Source organism: Mobula birostris, chromosome 11, assembly GCF_030028105.1.
Source record: "Mobula birostris isolate sMobBir1 chromosome 11, sMobBir1.hap1, whole genome shotgun sequence".
In the NCBI taxonomy this organism is placed as follows: Eukaryota; Metazoa; Chordata; class Chondrichthyes; order Myliobatiformes; family Myliobatidae; genus Mobula; species Mobula birostris.
The window spans coordinates 88166410-88190788 of record NC_092380.1 but is presented as its reverse complement, the minus strand read 5'-3'; positions in this window follow the sequence as shown (position 1 = coordinate 88190788).

Below are 24379 nucleotides of genomic sequence, written 5' to 3'. Positions count from 1 at the left end.
TTCTGAGACATGAGCATTTCACCTGTAGGTGTCACTGCTGCTGCATAGAATAGTAAAATACCCAACCTGTCAAAATTACAATAACTGTAATAGTGGATATATAAAATGGAGGTAACATTGGAAATGGGTACAATGTGTTCACTGTTCTGAGGGAGACTGGGTTTCTGATATTTTGCAGTCTTAGAGAAACAGCTTTAATAAGATTGTTTCCCCAATATGAGTGTGGGATAGTTGTTTATTTTGCATCATTAAAAATATTATAATTCTTTCTGTGCTTCCAGCAACCATGAATAAAATGCATGACACATAGGTTGCTGGTAAAGTGACAAAATGAATCATACATTATTGATATTAATTATTAAATGAATGTAAACATTTTAACAAATTGCTGTTATTATGTTAATTGTTCATGAACCAATCACTAATAGGTCTGTATTTTAAATCAATTATATGTATTTACATTTAAATTACTGCATAAAATGATCATAAATTGATAAATATATTGGAATTGATTGTATATTGAATAGAGGCACAAAGTTAATTTTTGCGTGTTGCTGCTTGTTCAGAAGGCACAAAGGCATGGTGGCACTGCAGATGAACTCTTGTATAAACGCACACGTGAGGAAGTCACCAATTCGGCGGGAGGAGAAGATGGCGGCGCAACGCAGCGCGCGCAGCTCTCCGGTGAAATGATATCGTATCTGTTAAATAGGGGCCGTGGACAATTCTGATTTGATGGAGACAGACGTGAGGAGCACAGAGGAACATCTGGAGAAATTTCTGAAATGCCCGGTTCGCTGCTGCTGCTACTGTGCGATCGAGAATCTCTGGAGGGAAAGCCCCAAAATCCCCGGCTTTGCCTGCTGCTGGTGACCGAGGCTGGGGTTGAAGCATTCGGTAGAGATGGTGCTCGGTACTCGGTGTCGGAGGGCTGATCGGAGCTCGAAGTTTTTGGACGACTCAGAGTCGGACTGTGGTCGGGCATGGCAGGGAGAGTTTTCTTCCTTCTCCCGTCTGCGTGAGATGTGGGACTTTCGAGAGACTTTGAACTTTTTTGCTGTGCCATGGCCTGTTCTTCATCAAGTTATGGTATTGTTGCACTGTTGTAACTATATGTTATAATTATGTGGTTCTTGTTAGTTTTCAGTCTTGGTCTGTCCTGTATTTCTGTGAAATCACACCGGAGAAATATTGTATCATTTCTTAATGCATGCATTACTAAATGACAATAAAAGAGGACTGCGTGTCCTCATAATCTAATCTAGTGAAATAGTCTAATTTCCTGAGAGGCCTCACCACTATTATTCCAATTGCACGATGGTATTGAACAGAGTGCTGACTCCTTAGCTTGTCGTTAGTCATTCCATTCATTTCAACAGGAAATAGGAGAAGAGTGAACAAGATGGCGGCAGTGAACAGTGGTGGTGTGTCACAGACAGCTCAGAAAACTACCTGACACTCTTCATCTTCGAGACCTACTTCTTCTGTCAGCAGCCTGCAACTTCCCTTTTGAGCAGACCTACCTTCTTGTGCTCTTGCAATCTCCTGGGGGATTTCATGAACTCGTGCAGGTACAGCTGGGGCGAATGTCACTGAACACTGTGTCAGTGCCAAATGGCGGAACATGACCTCATGATTGGCTCCATTACTCCGCGACAATTGAAGCATCAAGCAAGATTAAAGGGTACCTTTTTTCTAAACCCCAACTCACTTGCAATACAAACCAATATACCATTTGCCTTCTGAACCACTCGCTGCAATTGCCTGCTAACTTTTGTGATTCATGTACCAGGAAACCTGGCTCCTTAATGCTTTATTCATTTGCATTTATTCACTATTTAGGTAATAGTCTACCTTTTGATTCCCTTACCAAAATTCAACACCGAAGCCTTTCCCTCACTAAACTTCAGTTTGCAAGTTTTTGCTCCCTCACTCAATCTATTTATAAACTGTTGCAGAGTCCAACAATCCTTATTGCAACATTCCCTACCACCTGCATTATTGCCATTGGCAAACCTGCCTTCCTTACATTCTACGTTCTCCACTCATTAATATAATTTTAATGGATAGGGATAAAAGTGAGCTAAAGGAAATTTACTTTTATTTTAAGTTAGCCTAAATACTTGTGTCTTTAATTAAAAAATGTATTTCACATTTTAAACTTTTTTTAAACTTGCCTAATTTGGGATACAGTGTGGAAGAGGCCCTTCTGGCCCAATAAGATGCACCACCAAGCAACCCTTTAATTTAACCCTTACCTAATCACAGGACAATTTACAATGGCCAATTAACCTACAAACCAGTACATCTATGGAATGTGGGTGGAAACTAGAGCACCTGGAGGAAACCTAGCACTCATGGAAAGAATGTATAAACTTCTTACAAAGGACTCTGAACTCCAGTGCCCTGAACAGTAATAGCGTCGCACGAACTGCTATGCAACTGTGGTGTCCTATAAATAATAGTTTTTGAATGCCATATACTCATGCATGTTCATATTCTTCACCAATTTGTAAACTTGGTGAATATAGTGTGGACTGCCTCCAATGCTAATATATCTGTTCTTAAATAAGGGAATTATGTAACTTAACCAGCTGTCAAAGCACTTCAACGGGTGGGTTAGCAATCTATGGCCAAGAACTCAAGCACTGGACAGGGCTTTCCAGGTCAACTTTGTGAATACAATAGCTCCTGGATGTGAGTTCATGCAGCTCAGGAAATACCAGGGCCATAATTTACAATTACAATACATATTTACGCATCACACATTAACGGGGAGGGAGTATTGGAGTAACAATCTCATAAACCCAAACTCCAATAGTTTCATTTGATATTCTGTTTCATCATGCATTCTGATGAGGTCATTTATATTGTGCATTATTAATAGGTGCAATATTTTTTATTTCCCAATCTTAATAAAGTAAAAAGCGAGGTAATATTTAAAAAGTTTTAGAACATAGAACATAGAACATAGAATAGTACAGCACAGTACAGGCCCTTCGGCCCACAATGTTGTGCCGACCCTCAAACCCTGCCTCCCATATAAGCCCCCACCTTAAATTCCTCCATATGCCTGTCTAGTAGTCTCTTAAACTTCACTAGCGTATCTGCCTCCACCACTGACTCAGGCAGTGCATTCCACGCACCAACCATTCTCTGAGTAAAAAAACCTTCCTCTAATATCCCCTTTGAACTTCCCACCCCTTACCTTAAAGCCATGTCCTCTTGTATTGAGCAGTGGTGCCCTGGGGAAGAGGCGTTGGCTATCCACTCTATCTATTCCTCTTATTATCTTGTACACCTCTATCATGTCTCCTCTCATCCTCCTTCTCTCCAAAGAGTAAAGCACTAGCTCCCTTAATCTCTGATCATAATGCATACTTTCTAAACCAGGCAGCATCCTGGTAAATATCCTCTGTACCCTTTCCAATGCTTCCACATCCTTCCTATAGTGAGATGACCAGAACTGGACACAATACTCCAAGTGTGGCCTAACCAGAGTTTTATAGAGCTGCGTCATGAGGTAAAACTTACTTTAAGTGTTTTTGTTATTGTTAAGCCACACATATATATTTTAAAAAAAGAGTTAAACCCTGGAGGCCTTTATTTTATATAAATAGTTAATTTATACTAGATATTTTTCCTCAAAAAAGGCTAGACATGGAACAGTAACAGACAGTACTTGTGGTTCAGAGACAAATAACTGGAAATCTCTACAACATGTGTTTTAAAGTTAATCTTCATTCTTGGATTTAGAAATAGACACAGGCCCTTGTGATTTAACAGATATCTTTTAAGATAAAGAGTTGAACATTTCATAAATGGTGAAGTTTGAGTATTTAGTGAAATGTTTTGTTTAAATCAATGTCTATTTGTTAAGCTACATAAATTGACACATTCACTAATGTGAGTTTGAGAAATGTCATGAGGTGCATGTCAAAAATTTGCAAGTATAATTTTTCTATCACTTAAATTTAATGCACACATGTGCTTTAATGCAAATTCATAAAGATAGGAGCTGGGTGACAATTTGGGAAATGATAGTGGTGGCAAAACAAGATTGAGACTCTACTGTTTGGATGTTTAATTCTTCTGTATTCACTTTCTGTGTACAAAAAATTAGCCTTGAATTCTCAGCAGTGGCAAATCATGGCAATCCTAATACTCCAGTTGCATCTTTTTAGTTCTGCACAGTCTTAATGTCTTCCAGATTACAACTTGGACAGACAAGATATCTTTAGTCAGTTTAATTCCATTTCTGAAGATAACTGCCTTTACTCAGTCTTAATTCAGTTTCCTTTCATGCCTGCTCCTGCTCCTTAACATGCTCTGAATTCCTATTGCCTGTAAACATTCAGTAGTTTAGGTTGGTGATGAGAGAACCAAGATGACATTTCATGTTAGTGACTCTTCATCAAATCCCTTTGTTAACCATTTCTTTCTTAGAACAGACTATCTACTTCCTATCTTCTCCCCCTATTGCTTGGAGATCTGTGTGATACCATCAGTTTCAGCTACATATGGCCCATAATTGCCTCAGGTCTACCTCACCAACTCCATCCAGAGAACTCATGAGCCAAAGTAAGCAGCGCTCTCTGTTTAAAGGAAACAAATAACTCTGGTGTTGGTTCTCTTTATTGGAAAAATAACTTGCAACATGCATCCACAAAATGCTGGAGAAACTCAGCAGGTCAGGCAGCATCAATGGAGAGGAAGAAAGAGCCGATGTTTCAAGCCGAGATCTTTCATCAGGACCCGAAGCATTGACTCATTATTCCCTTCCATGCACACTGCCTGATCTGCTGAGTTCCTTGAGCATTTTGTGTGTAGCTCTGGAATTCCAACATCTGCAGAAACTTGGTGTGCCTTCTTAGAATTTATGCTTTATTTTGAAAACTGGCAACACCTACAGTCTACCGTGCAGATTGCAGATTCAGTTTGACCCACGGTGTGATAACTATTCTTCTCATTGAGTCTTCTTTGGTTACGGGATAACTTTGTCACTCTACGGACGAAAACTAGGAAGCGGTTTTACTGTATAGTCAAGAACATTATAAACAGAACAAACCCATTTTGCCATTTAGTTTGATTGTGGCTAATTGGATTTCAATACCATTTGCCAAACTTTGCTGCATATTCCATAATAATTTAGTAGAAGTCGACCTCAATTTTCATAACTGTAATTTTGGACCATGAGAATACAAATGATCTTGTGAAGGCCAATAGAAGAAAGGAATTGTGTTTATCTGACCCCAAATATATCCCAAAGCTCCACCATCTAATTCAGACCTGACGCTACATGTAATTAATCTTGGTATTAAAAGCATTATAGAAGTATCCTTTCTATCACTGTTCTAATAAAAACATACTTTATTTTGGTTCATGCAATGCTCAACTATCTTACTGACAGAAACAAAACTGAGGAGAGTGCTTCTGAGTGTACATTCTCAGGAAGAATTTATAACACAGGAATACTGGACATTTTAATATTTATTTTGCATTTTAATTGAAATATTAACAAAAGAAGATAAAATCATTCCGCAAGCAACAGAGAAAACATTACAGGTAAGATAAAAAGAACAGCAGTCAATAGAAGAAAATGCTATGGCCACTAGTTTGCCAGGGTTACCAGGATACTCCAACTAGTTATTCATATATTTCAGTTAAGATTATGCTTTTATTTTGCTTATAAAGAATTTTTGAGGTGCGCACCTGCAATGTTCTGCATGCATTATCTTTTAAATACAACCAAGAATAAAATATTAACTATCAAAGACTGATATTAATTCAGCTGAATAAACTTAATTAATTTAGGAATGAATAAATTCTTCAAAATTACCTCTTTTTTGGCATAAAACAGTACCACAATTGAGTGTAAAACCAGTGTGTATGACCAAAGACAGTTTCTCAAGCCGAAAAATCCTTTGAGTTCCTCTCCAAAGAACATATATCATAGCCACTATAATAACATGCTTCGTGTGTTGCATATTTTGTCTAGGAACTCAGTAAAATTATAATAGTGTAGGTTGGGTGAATGGAAATAAAATAAAAGTTATTCATGTAAGATTATTTATGTTTAGTTATTTTTACACTACTCTCTCTGTGTCCTTTTGCAAAAATTCACTTGTTTTTTAGGAACTATAGGTAGGTATCCTTATCCATCGAATACTACTTACAACAAAGAACCAGCCTTCAAGCCCAAAAGTCAATATTCCACCTAATCCTCCTCCAATGCTCCTTCAAATGTACTCAACACCTCCCTTTTCCTTTTTGTCTATATCTAGCTAGTCTTAAATGGATCTATGCTAATCACAAGATCACAAGACAAAGGAGCAGAAGTAGGCCATTCATCCCATCCAGTCTGCTCCGCCACTCCACCATGAGCTAAACTATTCTCCCATCTAGTTCCAATTTCTGGCTTTTTCCCCATATCCCTTGATACCTTGACTAATTAGATACCTATCGATCTCCTCCTTAAACACCCTCAATGATCGGGCCTCCACAGCTGTATGTGGAAGCGAATTCCATAAAACCATGACTCTCTGGCTAAAAAAATTTCTCCTCATGTCTGTTTTAAATGGGTACCCTCTAATTCTAAGACTGTGGCATCTTGTCCTGGACTCACCCACCAAGGGAAACAGCCTTTCCACATCTACTCTGTCCAGCCCTTTCAACATTCGAAATGTTTCTATGAGATCCCCTCTCATTCTTCTATACTTGAATGAATACAGTCCAAGAGCCGACAAACGCTCCTCATATGTTAGCCCCTGCATTCCGGGAATCATCCTCGTAAATCTTCTCTGAACTCTCTCCAACATCAGTACATCCTTTCCAAGATAGGGGGCCCAAAACTGCACACAGTATTCCAAATGAGGTCTCACCAGTGCCCCATAGAGCCTCATCAACACCTCCTTACTCTTATACACTATTTCTCTTGAAATGAATGCCAACATAGCATTTGCTTTCCTTACTGCCAATCCAACCTGGTGGTTAACCTTTAGGGTATCCTGCACGAGGACCCCCAAGTCCCTTTGAACTTCTGATTTTTGAATTTTCTCCTCATCTAAATAATAATCTGCCCGATTATTTCTTTTTCCAAAATATACAACCGTACATTTCTCAACATTGTATCTCATCTTCCATTTCTTTGCCCACTCTCCTAAACTGACCAAGTCTTTCTGCAACCTTTCCGTTTCTTCAACACTTCCTGCTCCTCCACCTATCTTAGTGTCTTCCGCAAACTTAGCCGCAAAAACATTTAATTCATAATCTAAATCATTGATAAACATTGTAAAAAGAAGCGGCCCCAACACCGACCCCTACGGAACACCACTAGTAACCGGCAACCAATCAGAATAGGATCCCTTTATTCCCACCCTTTGCTTTCTGCCTATCAGCCAATGCTCCACCCATTCCAATATCTTTCCTGTAATTCCGTGGGCTCTCATCTTATTAAGCAGCCTGTTATGCGGCACCTTATCGAAGGCCTTTTGAAAATCCAAATACACAACATCCACAGCCTCTCCCTTGTCATTCTTATTTGAGATTACCTCAAAAAATTCCAATAGGTTGGTGAGGCTGGATATTCCCTTCATGAAACCATGCTGGCTTGGGCCTATCTTGTCATGCACCTCGAGGTATTTCATAACCCCATCCTGAGGATCGACTCCAATAACTTTCCAACTGCCAATGTCAGATTAATAAGTCTGTAATTTTCATTCTACTGCCTCCCTCCTTTCTTAAACAGCGGAACTACATTTGCGACCTTCCAGTCCTCTGGAACCATGCCAGAGTCTATTGATTCCAGGAAGATCATTTCCAATGCCTTCACAATCTCCAAAGCCACCTCCTTCAGAACCTGTGGGTGCACCTCATCCAGTCCGGGAGACTTATCTCTTCTTAGTCCATTTAGCTTCCCAAGAACTTTCTCTCTAGTAATCTTGACTGTACCAAATTCTGTTCCCTGAGACCTCTGGCTATCAGGTACGTTGCTAATGTCTTCCACTGTGAATACTGATGCAAAATACTCATTTAGTTCCTCTGCCATCTCTTTGTTACCATTATAATCTCTCCAGCATCATTTTCAATCGGTCCTATATCTACCCATGTCAACAAACTCAAGCACTCCTTATAGTTTAAACTATAAGGAGTGCTTGAGTTTGTTTGACATGGGTAGATATAGGACCGATTGAAAATGATGCTGGAGAAATTCTAATCACTTTCTGGGTAGAGAGTTATTTTCCTAAGTTTATTTTGGATTTATTTGTGGTCCCTTGTTCCAAGCTGTCTAATGTATAAAAGGCTTTCAGAATCCCTTTGGCTATACCTAAGCCTCCTTTGCAGGTGGCATAAGAATCAGAAGATGTAAAATAAAGAGGATTGAAGAAAGACCAAAAATTGACATGGAAAAAAATACTACAATTGGTTAGAATGAGAAATTGCCAAGAGGCAGTGGTGGAGTGTATGTAGTTGTCTAAATCTAATCTTAATCCATCCATGTGGCATAAAAGAAATCAAGGCTCACATAAGCTGTAACCTTTAAAGACTTGGTAATATCGAGTAAGTTCTAAAAATGAATTAATATAAAATAAACTTTACATATAAAATACAATGTTAAAGTAAACTACCAGAGATTATATAAAAGAAAATATCAAAGATCATGCATTAATATGAAATCGTATTCCAATGATTTTACACATCATTAACTTTTAATTCTAACAGAAACTTTATCTTCGTCTCACATGATAACTAGTAAGAGATCTCATTCACATCTGTATAAGTGATAGCACCAACCATAGTTCCCTTGCAAACTGCCTTTAAAATTTTATTCATATATACAGTTCTTTTTAACTCAACACAATTTTGAACATAACATGCCTCAACTTTATCTTAATTTTATCTTTTGCTGTAAGTCTTTGAAAGCATTATACATCTGAGTCAGTGAAAGGATCTATTGTTCACTCAGAATCAGAACCAGGTTTATTATCACTGACATACAGTATGTTGTTAAATTTACTGTCTTGTGGCAATAGTATGCAGAGGAAGATAAAAAGTACTATAATCTACTATAATAAATGGATGAATAAATAGCACGATTAAGGAATAGCAAGGTAACTTCATGGCTGTTTAAAAATCGGATGTCAGAGGGGACAAAGCTATTATTAAAATGTTGAATGTGGGTTTTCAGGCTCCTGTACCTCCTCGTTGATGGTAGTAATAAAAAGAGGGTGTGTTTTTAGTAATAAAAAGAGGGTGTGGAGTCAAGTTAGGAAAAGGGGAAGTACAATGAGATCTAGGTGTTCTTGTACATCAGTCACTGAAAACAAGCATGCAGGTACAGCAGGCAATGAAGAAAGCTAATGGCATGCTGGCCTTCATAACAAGGGGAATTGAGTATAGGAGCAAAGAGGTCCTTCTGCAGCTATACAGGGCAATGGAGAGACCACACCTGGAGTATTGTATGCAGTTTTGGTCTCCAAAATTGAGGAAGGACATTGAGGAAGGAGGGAGTGCAGTGTAGGTTCACAAGGTTAATTCCCGGGATGGCGGGTCTGTCATATGTTGAAAGATTGGAGCGACTGGGCTTGTATACACTGGAATTTAGAAGGATGAGAGGGGATCTGATTGAAACATATAAGATTATTAAGGGATTGGGCACGCTGGAGGCAGGAAGCATGTTCCCGCTGATGGGTGAGTCCAGAACCCAAGGCCACAGTTTAAGAATTAGGGGTCGGCTATTTAGAATGGAGTTGAGGAAAAACTTTTTCACCCAGAGAGTGGTGGATATGTGGAATGCTGTGCCCCAGAAGGCAGTGGAGGCCAAATCTCTGGATGCTTTCAAGAAAGAGATGGATAGAGCTTTTAAAGATAGGGGAATCAAAGGTTATGGGGATAAGGCAGGAACTGGATACTGATTGTGGATGATCAGCCATGATCACAGTGAATGGCAGTGCTGGCTTGAAGGGCCAAATGGCCTACTCCTGCACCTATTGTCTATTGTCTATTGCGTTCCAGATGGTGGGGGTATTTAATGATGGATGCTGCCATCTTGAGGCACTGCCTTTTAAAGATGTCTTCGAAGGAGGAGAGGGTTGTGTTTATGATGCAGCTGGCTGAGTATACAACCTTCTGCAGACTCTTTGGATCCTGTGCATTAGAGCCTCCATATCAGGCTGTGATGCAACCAATCAGAATGCTCTCCACAGTACCGCCGTAGAAATTTGCTAGGTTATCCTGCTTGATGGTCTGATTAAGAACCCATTAAGTTATTTTGAGGGTAAGGTTCTGGCTATATCTGCATTTCTAAATGCTTGTGAATATGTTTCACTCCAGCAACAGTTTGAGATTAATGTTTCCAAATGGTTTGGAGATGAAACCAGTCTTGATGGACCCAATACTGTTTTTCTCTGTGGATTTGCAAATCTAGTGGACAACCCACAATAGTGCAGAGCAAGTTAAAAGTTAAACCACTTTGTCCTTCAGCTCACAGACGGTTTTAAAAGTCCACGTGTAAACATGAGCCCTTTTGGAAATAATGACAGATTATTTTCTTAACATAAGGCATAAAGCCATGTATTTCTGCAGAGATGAACTTACTGAACATTCATCCTTATTTTGGAATTAAGCCAAACATTGAAATCTGTTACCAAATTATTGAGGTTTTTTCTGTGTGCAAGTGCCAATAATCCTCTACTGAATCAAAGCCAAATCCCAACCAACAAAATTCTACTCTGAGGCAGCTCTGTGATTCAAATGCAAATTTACACGTCACAGCAATGCGAAAAAAAAACAAGAGCAAAGAGCTCACATTTTAATAAAATAAACTTCAGTTGAGGAAGTTGAAAGAAAGGATGTAATGTAAGAATCTAACTAGCAATGGAATTGCTTCAAAAGGAACTTTTTGTGTAGAGAAGCTGATGATTTTACGTGAGTTCCTTAGATACTTCTCACATGATGAAACATAATGAGATTTCATAAACAGCAAGATATTCTGCGCTGAGAAGAACAGTTTTAGCTACTGCATAGAATAATTAGCAAGCAGCCTTCACAAATGAATGTAGAGAAATTCTTACCATCACTGACCTGAGTTGTTGGCCAGAAATGCTAAAACAACTTTTAGCTGTGCCTCTGAGGGTTCCTCCAGCAGGACGTTTGTTCCAGTTTATTCATCATGGAAATAATAATGGGATTTTAACATTTCAGCTGACATATCAGGAGCCATAACTGTTCTTGAACCTGGTGGTGTGGCATCTAAGGCTCCTGTAACTCATTCCTGATGACAGCAGTGAGAAGAGAGCATGGCCCGGATGGTGGGGGCCCTTGATGATGGATACTGCTTTCCTGTAACAGCACTTCTTGTAGATGTGCTCAGTAGTGGGGAGTGCTTTAACTGTGATGGACTGGGCTGTATCCATTACTCTTTGTAGGCTTTTCTGTTCAAAGTTATTGGTGATTCCATAATAGGCCATGATGCAACCAGTCAATGTACTCTCCGCATTGCATCTATAGACATTTGTCAAAGTTTTAGATGATATGCCGAATCTTCGCAAACTTCCAAGAAAGTAGAGGCACTGTTGTGCCTTCTTTATAATAGCACATGCATGCTGGACCCAGGATAGATCCCCGGAAATGATTACGCCAAGGAATTTAAAGTTTCTGACCCTCTCCACCTTTGATCACCCAATGAGGACTTGTTCACAGACCTCCAATTTCCTCTTTCTGTCGTCAATAATCAGCTCTTTGGTTTTGCTAACATTGAGTGAGAGATTTTTGTTGTGGCGCCACTCAGCCAGATTTTTAATCTGCATCCTCTATGCTGATTTGTTGCCACCTTTGTTTTGGCCAACAGCAGTGGTGTGGTCAGCAAACATAAATATGGCATTGGAGCTGCTCTTGGTCTCTCTGCCACAAGTTGAGTAGAGCAGATGGCTATTCGCACAGCCTTGTGCTGATAGTGATTGTGGAGGAGATGTTGTTGTCAATCTCAATTGATAGTGAAGAAATCAAGGATCCCGTTGCACAAAGAGGCATTGAGGCTTAGATCTTGGAGCTTATTGATTAATTTTGTGGGGTATGATAATGCTGAATGCAGAGCTGTAGTCAATGAAGAGCATCCTGATGTTTGCGCTTGAACTGTCCAGATGTTCCGGGGTTTAGGAAGAGCCAACAAAATGCCATTTGCTGTTGACCAGTTGTGCCAGTAGGCAAATTGGTGCAGGTCTGAATCGCTTTTCAGGCAGGAATTGATATGTTTCATCACTGATCTATCAAAGCACTTCATCAACACAGTCATTGAGGCAGGTTACGACGTTCTTGAGCACCAGTATAATTGAAGCCTGCTTGAAGCAGACTGAGCAGTGTTACTCAGACTGCCAAGGCAAGGGATTAAAGATATCAGTGAACACTCCAGCCAGTTGATTCACACAAGTCTTCAGTACTAAGCCAGGTGCACTGCCTGGGCCAAATGCTTTCTGTGGGTCCACTTTCCTGAAAGATGCTCTCACGTTGGCCTCAGAGACTGAAATCATAGGGTCGTCATGGGCTTTGGGAATTTGTGAAGTTGCCTCCATGTTCTGTCAGCCAAAGTGAGCATAAAAATCTGATTCTGAATGCTATTTGCTTACTTTTATCGTTTGCACAATTTTTTTCTCTCTGTGCATTGGGTGTTTGATGGTCTCAACACGCTGGAGGAACTCAGCAGGTCGGGCAGTATCCATGGAAACGTCGACTCATCGTTTCCACGGCTGCTGCCCGACCTGCTGAGTTCCTCCAGCCTGTTGTGAATGTTGCTTTGACCCCAGCATCTGCAGAGTATTTTGTGTTTGATGGTCTTTTTGTTAACATTTTTTTTGGGTTTCTTTGTTTTGTGGCTGCCTTTAAGGAGACAAATCATTTGATAATAAATGGACTTTGAACTTTAGAAGGCAGGTGATCACATACAAGCCCTGCCACAACCGTCAAGCATCCTCCTTTGATTTGGACCAGAATTGCCACTTAGTATGTGAGATGGCTTTATGGAGGTTATACCTCAACATCTTGTATCTTACTTGGTCTCTAGATCCAAACACCACTGAGCTAGCCCTCAGAGGTTTAAGGGTCACTTGGTTCATCCAGGGCTTCTGATTGGGGATGTTCATCCATGGTACCTCCTGTACCTAACAGAGTGGCCACAGAGTGTATGTTCATGGTCTTCTGCTGCTGTAGTCCATCCATTTCAACATTCAATATGTTCTGTATTCAGAGATGCTCTTCTGCACACCACTGTCATAACGCGTGGTTATTTGAATCACTGTCGCCTTCCTGTCAGCTTGAACCAGACTGGCCATTCTCGTTTGACCTCTCTCATTACAAGTCTATTTTGCCCACAGAGCTGCCACTCACTGGATGTTTTCTGTGGTTTTTTTTTGCACCATTCTCTATAAACTCTAGAAAATGTTGTGCGCGTGAAAATTCCAGGAGATCAACAGCTTCTGAGACACTCAAACCATCCCATCTGGCACATATTTCACAGTCAAAGTCACTTTGGTCATATTTCTTCCCCATTTTGATCAACTACAACTGAACTTCTGGATAATGTCTGCATGCTTTTATACACTGAGTTGCTGCCACATGATTGGCTGTTTAGATATTTGCATTAATGAGCATGTGTACAGGTGGCCACTGAGTGTAGGACAGAAGGAATTGCAACCACATGTTTATAACATCCATTTGAATCCAGTATTAGGGCAGATACAGTCCATGCATCTTTAAATTACTGCCCCTCTGCTTCCTACTAATCTGTATTTGGCAACGTCTGGAACACTGTCAGTTAAGCTGCACACTATTGCTTGAGGAGACTGATCCTTTGTGAACTATTTGCAATTCATTATCATTCATTACAGCCTGACAAGCAGCAACCAAGTGTCCTGGAGTACGTTGTACTGGATTCCCACAGGGTTAGTACATCATAGATTGCCTCATGCAGCTTTGCTTTTCAAGAGGAGGAACTCATTCGTTCAACATTCAGCTTGTTTGTGACAACAGTGTCTCGTGCACAGCTGTGTCCAAATTAAAGTTAGACACAATGCTCTCACGCTGAGTTGGTCCACAGCTCCCCTACTCATTCACCAAGGCAATTAATTAGAAAAATGGCCATTGTGAGATAAAGACTCTTTCATCACCAATTGACTCAGGCTACGTCCACACTACGCCGGATAATTTTGAAAATGCCGGTTCGAGTAAAAACGACAGGCGTCCACACTAAGTGTTTTTCAAAATATCTCCGTCCACATTAGACAGATATTTGGGCGAATCTCCTCCTACTGGGCATGCGCAGGAAACACAGAAAACAAGTGAAGAGGAAACAGTATACTTGGTGCGCGTTTGCCCAGTTACAGAGTAGAAAAACTTAAAAGGACTTGCTCTTGGCTCTCGCGCAGGAGGACTTAAAACTAAAAAATACAAATACTGGAGCGTATGGAGGCAACCGACAGGGAGTTCACGGACAGTATGACCCAGCTGACGACGAACATTGAAAAACTGACTAACTCTGTTGCATTAATAAAGCACCTTGTTAAATGTATAAAACGTCTGCATCAGTGTTATCTTGTATTTCCATACAATGTTACATTAGGCTGTTACACATCTATTGTCAGAGAAGTACTTGCATAAATAGGTGAACCACCTTCATACAAGCAAGGACAGAAAACAGGGCAAAGTGAGTATACTTATTTATTCAGTAAGCTATGGGTCAAAGTATTTGGTGAGTACATTTCTAACCCTTCTGGCTTCAGTCTTGTTGCTGTCTGTTCTGAAATTGTTAGGTGGTTGCGTTCAAGAAAACAACGAAATGCCGCACTGCGGCTATCTGTTCTGGCACGTCATGACAGCGTTTTTAAATAGTCAAAAAAGCTCACTTTACAGTTTAACTCTCACGCCGTTCACACTGTCTGCGCATTATAACAGCCGTATGGCAGTGCTTGCGCAGTACCAAGCAGAAGCAGAAAAAGCATTGTTGTTGTGGTGTGGTCATGCCAGCATTTTTAAATCTCTCCGGTTACCCCGTACACACTACAACGGATATTAGGCATTTTCAGATTTATTCACTCTGGAGATCATTTCTGAAAATCTCCGTTTTCGGGGTATGAAAATACCATTTCAGTGTGGACAGAAGGTCAAAACGAAGAGAAAAAGCTTCGTTTTCAAAATTATCCGGCATAGTGTGGTCGTACCCTCAGAGCTCCTGAAATCTGGGTGTAGGCAGGGAGTGTAAATGCCAAGCTGATAGTAGCATTACCTTCCTCTCATTGCTGCCATCAGGGAGGATGTACAGGAGCCTGAAGACACACACTCAATGTTTCTGGAACAGTTTCCTCCCTGGCTTAAAAAGAGGATCTTCATAGCAGTCGTAGAGTCCATTCTCACGTATGGATGCGAGACGTGGACACTCACCAAGACTATGCGAAAGTCTCTAGATGGCTGCTATGCACGAATACTCCAGATGGCTCTTGACGTGAGTTGGCAACAACACATGACGAACGTCGAGCTCTATGACGACATACCGATGTTCACCACTAAAACCGAGGCGATAAGACTGCAACTAACGGGACACTGTCTATGTCACCCCAAGCTACCTACCAGCCTAGTCATCATATGGGAGCCCAAGCATGGGAGGATGAACCTTGGGCACCCTCCCAAGACTATGGTCAACTCGCTCCTAGAAGACAGCGGCTTGGCTAATGTAGATGAACTGAACACACTGATGAGGGAGAGGGAGAAGTGGAGAGTTCATCATTGTGCCCAGCGCCAGCCCCCTAGGCCTGAGTCGACGTAGTAGTAGTAGTTCCTCCCCTCCACCGTCAGATTTCTGAATGGACAATGAACCAACACATGATCACTACTGTGCTACATATTTTGTTCTTTTTTTACACTTCTTATTTAATTTATTTTATATTAGATTAATTACAAATATATTTTATTTAATTTTATGATATATATATGGTGGCTTCTGATTAATTGGACCATTGGCTGATAGGGGCAGCCTCTATTTTAGACAACTCTTAAAGAGAAAAAAACTAATCAAGAAAATAGCTGGGATTTCCTTTGTTTATTTTGGACACTATGTCGCTTATTTGGGACTGGATAGTGTTGCCAAACAGTTTCTAATTAGTGTTCCCTGCACTTGTGTGACCGTTAGGTACTACATCGTGTTTAGAGCGAAGAGTTTTTAAATGGTACCACATGCTTGTGTTCAAAAGCAGTGATTTTTGTTACTGTTAGTTGGCAAGAAATAAGCAGTAAGGCAAGTTCTTCAACTGGATTTAAATAAGTCTAGGAATCTGGGCTTACTCAATATTACAAGTCATAATATTTGTCCAGTTATGTGACACAATAATTTACATAATTTTTACTTGTATTAGCTCAGTCATTAATACAGTAGTTCAAACTTATGTAAAAGTGCCTATTATAATCTGCCCCATAACTCATCCTATGAATACCTTTTGATATTTTCATAACTTTGGTGAATTTTTGAAAATGTTATACCTAACATACATACCACAAGTTTTCCTGCCTCTGGATTTTCAGATATAATGAATCTAAATGTGTGATTTAGAATCAAATGTAAGAGGGGGTGGGAATGTTAGATTGGACTGTAAAAATCTTTGCTTGTTTGTATTTTTGTATAATTATCTGTATATGTGTAATTGTTCATTGTGTCTTTTAGTGGTTGCAGTTGCGGGTATCATGTTATTTGAATAAGGGCTACCTGATTGATTAACTGTTATCTATGGAAATTCAATGGCATTAGCAAACTGGTATAAGAGGACCAGACCACATTGGATCAATCTTTTTGTCTTCTTTATTCTTTTCCCTGCCACTTCTTTCTTTACATATTACATACACTTTGAAATATGTTTTATTCTCTTATTTGTGATGATACTTCATTTTATGAGCTGAGTGTGATATATATTTTATGGGTCCACTGTGGTTTGGAGGAACATTGGTTCATTTGGTTGTGTCTTTGTACAATCAGATGACAATAAATTGAACTTCAAGAAGAGTTTCTGTAGTTGTTGGAAATCCAGAGCCACACACACAAAGTGCTGGAAGAATAAACGGTCAACATTTCAGGCTGAGACCCTTCATCAGGACTCTTCATCCAGGGGTGGGATTTTTATCAATGTTTAGAAGAGTCTGAGACTCCTGTGAAACATAATGCTTAGACTAGGTATATTATCTTTGGCATAGAAGAGTGATCTAATTAAAGGCATTTAAGATGATTATATGATTTGATGGTAACAAAATAATTCTATTGGCTTGATAATGGAGTTTACAAATAAACATTATGATCTCAGACTCATTGTTTCAAAGCAATCAATGAAAATAATATCAGGATACAAAAAGCTAGAACATGCCATAATCAAATCACGGCCTGGGCAGGTCCTAACTGGTAGAAATTAAAGCAAAAAGAGAGCACATATGCTTGGACATATGAGAAAAAGAAAATGAACCAGAATCAGCTTCATTATCATGTAAGGTTAGTAGCCACTTTATTAGGTGCCTATGGATGTCCGTGGTCTTCTGCTGCTGTAGTCCACACATTTCAAGTTTCAATGTATTGTGCATTCAGAAGTGCTCTGCTGCACACCACTGTTGTAGCACATGGCTGTTTGAGTTCCTGTCAGGTTGAACCAGTCTGCTCATTCTCCTGCGACCTCACTGACTAACCAGGCATTTCTGCCCACAGAACTGCTGCTGACTGGATGTGTTTGCTTCTTGTTTCTCCGTAAACACTGGAAATTGTCATGCACCAGAACCTGCCAGGTGATCCGCAAAGATGCTCAAATCACCGCCAACAATCATTCCATGCTAAACGTCACTTAAATCACATTTCTTCTCCATTGTGATGTTTGGTCTGAACAACAACTGAAGCACTTGACCATGTCTGCATGCTTTTATGCATCGAGCGGCTGCCACGTGATTGGCTGATTAGGTATTTGCATTAATGAGCAGGTGTAGGGATGTACCTAATCAAGTGGCCACTGAGTGTGTGTCATGAAATGTGTTGTTTTGTGGCAACAATACACTACAAAAAATATACAAATAGGGAGCAAACGAGTAGTGTTCATGGGCTCATGGACTGTTCAGAATCTGACAGTGGAGAGGGAGAAGCTCTTCCTAGAATACTGAATGTGCCTCTTCGGGCTCCTGTACCTCTGCCCTGATGGTAGCGATGAGAAGAGGACATGCCCTAGGTGGTGAGGGTCCTTAATGATGAATGCCACCCTCTTAAGCCATCGCCTTTTTAAAATATCCTTGATAATGTGGAGGCTCATGCTCACGCTGGAGCGGCAGAGTTTACAACTCTTTGCAGCTTTTATGATTCAGTATGTTGGTGCCTCTCTACCAGGCCAAGATGTAACCAATAAGAATGCTTTCCAGCAGAAATCCATTAGAGTCTTTGGTGATTTACCAAATCTCCTCAAAAACTCAGTAGGTCAGACAGCATCTGCATGAATAGAACATGTTCTTGTTTCAGGTCAAAGGCTTTTCATCACCTGATCAGGGAAAGCTTGCCTGCTTCGCCAAACTTAACCAACCTCAGTGTGCATTAGCATATTGTTTACAAAATAGATCCCTTCATTTTAAATGCTTCCATTATATTGTTCTATACCTCTTTAGCAATGTTCTTCAGGGTTACATAATTCCAAATGTCCTTTGAGAAAGGGTAAGAAAATATCACAGATGAAAACTTAGATATTCATGAGCTTGCTAAGTTTGGTGATCACAATTTTCATTATTTGTGTCAACAACTGAAGTCTCTCTGATTCAGGTCCTCCCCAGGTTTGGCATGGGTTCCGTTCCTGTGAACTATTCGTAACATGAACGGTTTTTAAGTTGGAAATGAAGCCACAAAACCAAGACTCTGCACAGCAGCAGATGCCTGAGGCCCCACAACAGCTGGCAGTCTCCCAAACACTTGCTCATATGCATGGGTTATACATCATTTGGGCATTTGTAAATTGTGAGGACCTGCATTCCATATGCAGCCACAACTTAAAAGAATATTATGAAAAACACAAGGCTTTAGTTTGGCTTCTTATAGATTCAGTGACAGTCAGTTGAAAACCCTTAATAAATAAAAACACTTTATTATAGGTACTATATAAAGCAGATACTCATCTGGTTTAACTTCATTAGTGACCCCTACACAAGGGGATAAATGTCTGCATTTAGCAGTGATGTTTATTTTCCATCAGGACAAATTTGTTCGAAGTTTTTTTTCACTTTGTAAATATGTAACAAAAACAGCGATGATAATTCTTGTCACTGCACCTGAAATTAGCACAGATCTCACTCCAATAATGCCCAATTTAAGACTAGTTTAAATGATTGAGAATATTATTAACCCATGCTCAAACATCAATTTAAACATGTCAATATTGATGACAAGAGTGTTGAATTTTCACCAGATATCTCTTAATTATGTATGAAATAGAAATTCAAACTTATTTAACTATTGCTCATGCAGATTAGATACATGCCCTGCTTTGGAACTATAATGAAGGAAGATTTTTAGTTTTTCTTGTTGCTAATATTCATACAGAACAGGTTGCAGTGAGGACAAATAAAATGCTTATTGTCATAATATCCAAGAACGTGAATAGCTCATACCATGCTTATAAATGTGGTATAATTTGAAGCGAGACTCTAAATGCAATGACAGAAAATTCACAGATAATTGAACATATCCTCTCCCGTGTTTCCCTTTGCATTAATAACTACTCTTTCAGTCACTATGCTCTGAGCAATGGTTCCAATTCTTGCCCCTCCATTTTCACTCTTTTTGTGGGTACCTGTTTTCTTGATTAATGTTAAATACATTGAAACACCTTCCAATAAGTGAAAAATTTTGCTGCTTTGTCTCAATCAGGTTTCATGCTTCAGGAGATATTTCAAAGTACTTTCGTAATAAAAAAAACATGCATCAATTCTGTGACTTTTCACAGGTTCTTTTTCTTGCAAACCCATTATAAGTCATTCACAGAGTAATTGTTAACTGTTGAAGGTTTTGATTTATGAACTTTTCATGTTCATAAAGGTCTAACTCTAGTGAAAGTTTACCACATACATATATCCAATGCTTACCAAAGAAGAAATTGCCCCTGCAGCTAGTAGCAATATTGAAATTGACACTATCTTGTATAAGGCAGAAAACTCATTAATAATATTTTTGCCCTTGCCTTAGAGTATAATCATTCTTGGGTAATTAACCGTGTAGTTGATGTTTTGAACAAACATTAATAATGTTGTTTGAATAAGAAGCTGCAGATTATGTAATTGAGTTAAAGGCTTGTTTACATAGTTGTTAATGCTTAGTTAATGAGTATCTTGAAGTGAATGTAGACAGGTGGAATTTCAAAGACAATATAAGTGACTTTATTTTTAGGAACGTCAGACTAATCTCACCAGACAATTTGTGTTTTTTCTTCCTGTTTATGGAAAGCAGGACTGAATACAATGTCATTTAAATATCAACATATTGTAGTAATTACAAAGAAGTCACGACAGCAGCTATATTTCATTAGGAGTCTGAGGAGATTTGGCATGTCACCAAAGACACTGGTAAGTTTCTACAGATAGCATTCTAACTGGCAGCATCACTGTCTGGTATGGGCGGGAGACACTGCACAGGATTGAAATAAGCTGCAGAAAGTTGTAAACTCAGTCAGTGTCATCATGGGCACTAGCCTCTCCAGCATCCACAACACCTTCAAGGAGTAATTCCTCAAACAGTTGGCATCCATTATTAGGTACTCCCATCATCCAGGACATGCCCTCTTCTCATTGCTGACATCAGAGAGAAGATACAGTCACATGAGGCTCACCCTCAGCAATTCAGGAATAGCTTCTTCACCTTGCCATCCAATTTCTAAATGGACATCAAACTCATGAACACTACCTCACTACTTTTTTTCTCTTTTTGCACTAATTTAATTTAACTTAAAAATATATACATACTTACTGTAATTTACAGTTTTTGCTATTACATATTGCAATATACTGCTGCAGCATAACATCGAATTTCACAACCTACGCCAGTGATAGAGACCTGATTCTGATACTGCAATCTTTGCAGGATTTGTGAACATAAAGTTCAACTGATGTTATTGTAGGACAACGACTTATCTCATTAGGAGTTTAAAGGGACTTGGTATGTCACCAAAGACTCCTGCAAATTTCTACAGGTGCACCATAGAGAGCACTCTAACTGGTTATATCACTGTCTGGTATGGAGGGGCCACCACGGGATTGGAAAAAGCTGCCAGAAGTTGTAAACTCAGCCAGCACCATCATGAGCATTTGCCTCCCCAGCATCTAGAAAACCTTCAAAAGGTGATGCCTCAAAAAGACTGCATCCATCATTAAGGACTCCCATCACCCAGGACATGCCCCCTCCTTATTGCTACTATTAAGGAGGAGCGTCTTCCCCTCCACCATCAGATTGCTGAATGGCAATGAACCGATGTCATTATTTTTTATCCTCTCTTTTTGCACTACTTACTTAATTTAATTCTTAAATATATATTTCTTATTTTATAGTTTTTATTATTCTATATTGCACTGTACTGCTGCCACAAAACAACAAATTTCATGACATATGCCAGTGATATTAAACCTGATTCTGAGAATCCTTTATTTTCATAGTTGTGGATTTTTGCTGGAAAGCTGCAGGACAGTATGTTGCTGATCTAATTTCTCAGAGCATTTAAAAAAAGTAGGCAACTTAATAGACAGGACGTCACTGAAGTTCTGGTGCTTGTGACTGTAAATGACTCACTTACCAACTAGATTTGTAGATGTAAAAGGTCTTTATACAGCCATGATGTGCAAACATTGTGGAGAAGCTGCTGTACCTCAGAGAAACTCTGGAGAAACCCAGTGAAGTTTTTCTGCTTTCTTAAACACAGAAATATCAATAAGTGATTAAATATAGTCTCAATCATTGTTATTATCTACTTCAACATTTTGAATGTCAACAGATACCTTTGTATAATTACAATGGGAGTACATCTCAACCCCTCAGAACACCTTCGCATATCCAGATACTGGTGAAGAGACCAAAGGATTCTGAGCACAAAACACCAGACACTCAGGCTTTTTAAAATTACAACGACTAAACAAGTATATCTTGAACTAAGTGTAAGTGGCATGGATATGCCACTTAAATCAAATGGGATTTTGGCCCTGTATTGACTATATATTAATACAGGTAGCCACTTAATGCCTTCCTTGATGTTAATTTGGGAGTTTCAATGAGTACTGACATATTAAAAAAAAATTCTTCCCCTGTATAGTTACAACGGTCCGGGATCAGAATGTCCCACACCTAATGTCTAATTCAATACCCTTAAAGTATCAATGGATATTATAATGTGAACAGATCTTGTGTTAACTGGTTGTTACTCATGTCCCATTACTCCTGAAGGACGTGCCATGCCTGAGCATCCCTAACAACAGTTACCAACTTCATACCAGTTAAATATAAGATGTGTCAGCACTTGCTGACAGTGGTTCCTGCCGTTAGCCACTCCATTAGGTTCTCTGCTCTATGTGTAGTGGTGAAAGAAATGCAGACTTTAGTTTTGAAGCATAAGGAGGCAGATTTGTTTCTTCTGTCTCAACATTGAAAGTAAAGCAAGGTAAAATTTTACTTTTGTGAGCCTCTCCTGGCTTTGTATTCTCTGGGGTCTTCACCAGTTCATAACAGTTTACCTTCAAGGTAGGACAATTTTTTCAACAAAGTGCACGTTCAAAGATTAATGATTTCAGCAAAAGTAACACAGTCCCTCAGGTGAAAAATCAAATGTGATTTTGGCTCCAGCTGAGGTCTTCCTGATACAGAATGAAGCAGTTGGACTGAAGGCAGAAAAATACTGTTCTTGGGAGGCAATATTTTTCTTGGCTGAAGACACAGGCTTCATGTATTTTTGTTCTGAAGTGGTGAACAAAAAAAAAATGATGGCACAGTTAAAAGAATCAAGATTAGTGTGGTGTCCTGGCCAGTGTTCTGCTCCAGCCATTATTTATGTTGGTTCTACCTTAATAAGATCTATGCTGATTCCTAATTGGCTACATGCTAACATAAAAGTAATTCATCAATACTAATGCATTTTGGATATATTAGAGTTATGTCATGGTGCTATGTAAAAGCAAGTTCTTTTTTACTTTAGTGGAATCTTATGCTCCTGTAAGATTTTACTACATAAGGTTGGTATGTGTTACATGCTAGAATATTCATGATCAGATAAAAAATGTAATTCATTGTGAATTGAGATGATCTTGATATCAAAGTTCTAAGTTCCAAGTAAATTTATTATGTAAGTGTGTATACTGTATGTCACCAAGAACTAAATCTAAACACTTGAAGGAAGAAATTGAAATGGAAATGGCATGAGGGACGTATCATCCTTGGACCTGGCCTGTTACCCGGGATCACTGTCTATGCTCTCTCCACACCTCATGCAGATGTATAGGTTCAAAGTTCAAAGTAAATTTATCATCAAAGTACATATACTACCCTGAAATTCATTTTCTTGCAGGCATTCACAGTAGAACAATGAAATACAATGGAAAACTACACACAAAGACTGACAAAAAATACAATGTGCAGAAGATCAACTCTGCAAATACAAAATAAATAAAATAATACTGACAGCATGAGTGGTTTTCATGATGTTCTGCCTTCTTGAATTTACTTAGAACACTTCTTGCTTATAAGGAGTCCGTTTCACTGAACACCAATGCTCTGTCCGCCAAAGAAAGCAGGATCTCCCAGTGGCCACACATTTTAATTCTATGTCCCATTCCCATTCTGATATGTCTATCCACGGCCTCCTCTACTGTCAAGATGAAGCCGCACTCAGGTTGGAGGAAGAACACCTTATATTCTGTCAGGGTAGCCTCCAACCTAATGGCATGAACATTGACTTCTCTAACTTCTGTTAGTGCCCCACCTCCCCCTTGCACCCCATCCCTTATTTATTTGTTTATTATTATTATTATTTTTTCTTTCTCTTTTTTCTCCCTCTGTCCCTCTCACTATAACTCCTTGCCCACCCTCTGGGCTCCCCTCCTGCTTTCTTTCTCCCTAGGCCTCCCGTCCCATGATCCTCTCCCTTCTCCAGCCTCGTATCCCTTTTGCCAATCAACTTTCCAGCTCTTAGCTCCATCCCTCCCCCTCCTGTCTTCTCCTATCATTTCGGATCTCCCCTTCCCCCTCCCACTTACAAATCTCTTACTATCTCTTCTTTCAGTTAGTACTGATGAAGGGCCTTGGCCCAAAACGTTGACTGTACCTCTTCCTATAGATGCTGCCTGGCCTGCTGCGTTCACCAGC